This window comes from Myotis lucifugus, unplaced genomic scaffold (genome assembly GCF_000147115.1).
Source record: "Myotis lucifugus unplaced genomic scaffold, Myoluc2.0 scaffold_23, whole genome shotgun sequence".
Taxonomy (NCBI): domain Eukaryota; kingdom Metazoa; phylum Chordata; class Mammalia; order Chiroptera; family Vespertilionidae; genus Myotis; species Myotis lucifugus.
Genome location: NW_005871071.1, coordinates 6,161,939 through 6,163,221, shown reverse-complemented (window position 1 = coordinate 6,163,221; position 1,283 = coordinate 6,161,939).

The following is a 1,283-nucleotide window of genomic DNA, read 5'->3' as shown; positions in this document are numbered from 1 at the left end:
GGGGCCCAGAAATCAGGATTTTAAAAAGATTCCCAGGTGATTCTAATGTGCAGCCAAAGTTGAGAACCACTGGACTAAAAGCATAATGGAATCAGGTGGTTATTCCTAAGCTTGATTGACCCTCTGGAAAAACATAGGAGAAAGCTGAGAGTAATTAATTACTAGCTGAAAGCTACGGGGGGAGGCCCAGGGCCTCCCTAGCAGCACACAAAGAGGTTCTCTGCTCCAGCAGTAACAGGAGGACCAGACGCCAGACTTAAAGCTGCTCCCAGGAAAGTTAAACGCCCAGCAAAAGAAGGTCGCTAAACCAAGGTGAGGACCTGGACAAGGTGGGGAGGCCCGGGGCGGGGATATCTGGACTGGCTGCTTCCAAGGTGTAGTTTGTATGTTGTTTGCGGTCATCTGGAAATAAAGGGGAAATTTAAGGATGGGTTAAACCAAGCTTGTTGGCAATTATTTTTCTCTAAAAAGCCTGATAATAAATATTTTAGCCACACGGTCCCTGTTGCAACTACTTAACTCTGTTGTTGTAGCTGGAAACAATATATAAACGAGTGAGCATGGCCATATTCCAATAAAACTTTTCGGACACTGAAATTTGAATTTTATAATTTTCATGGGTCACCCAATGTTTTTATTTTGATTTTTTTAACTGTATAAAAATGTAAAAACTATTCTTAGCTTGCACAAAAACAGGGGGTGGGCCCAATTTGACCTACAGGCCCGTTGGCCAAGCCGTGGTGTGATAGTGATTTATAAGAACTGTACCTTTGGTCTTCTCCCAGTTCTGGCACAGAACTCCTAAAACCCTAAGGAGTTCCTGTGAGGAGAGTTATAAAGGTGTCTTTCCTTATGTTAATGAGGTGGCTTTTGGAAAATCCCTAGGAACCAACCATGTGATTGGAGAGTTGGATCTCTGGGAGAGAGGCTGGAGGTTGAATAGTTTGCCAATGGCCAATGATTTAGTCAGTTACGCCCGTGCAATGCCCGTCCATAAAAACCAGAAGGAGAGGGTTCAGAGGGCTTCTGGGGTGGGTGAACGTGTGGAGATGCAGGGAGAGGGGTGCCCTGGGAGAGGGCAAGAAAGCTCCCCGCTCTCCCGGTACCTCATCCTGTGCATCTGCCACCTGGATGTTCTGAGTCATATCCTGGTTCTCTGCATTCTGTGAGCTCCTCTAGCAAATTAATTGGACCCTGAGAGAGGTGTGGGACCTCTGATCTCTAGCAGGGTGGTCAGCAGCACAGGTGATACCAGGACTGGTGGTGTGTCATCTGAAGCAGGG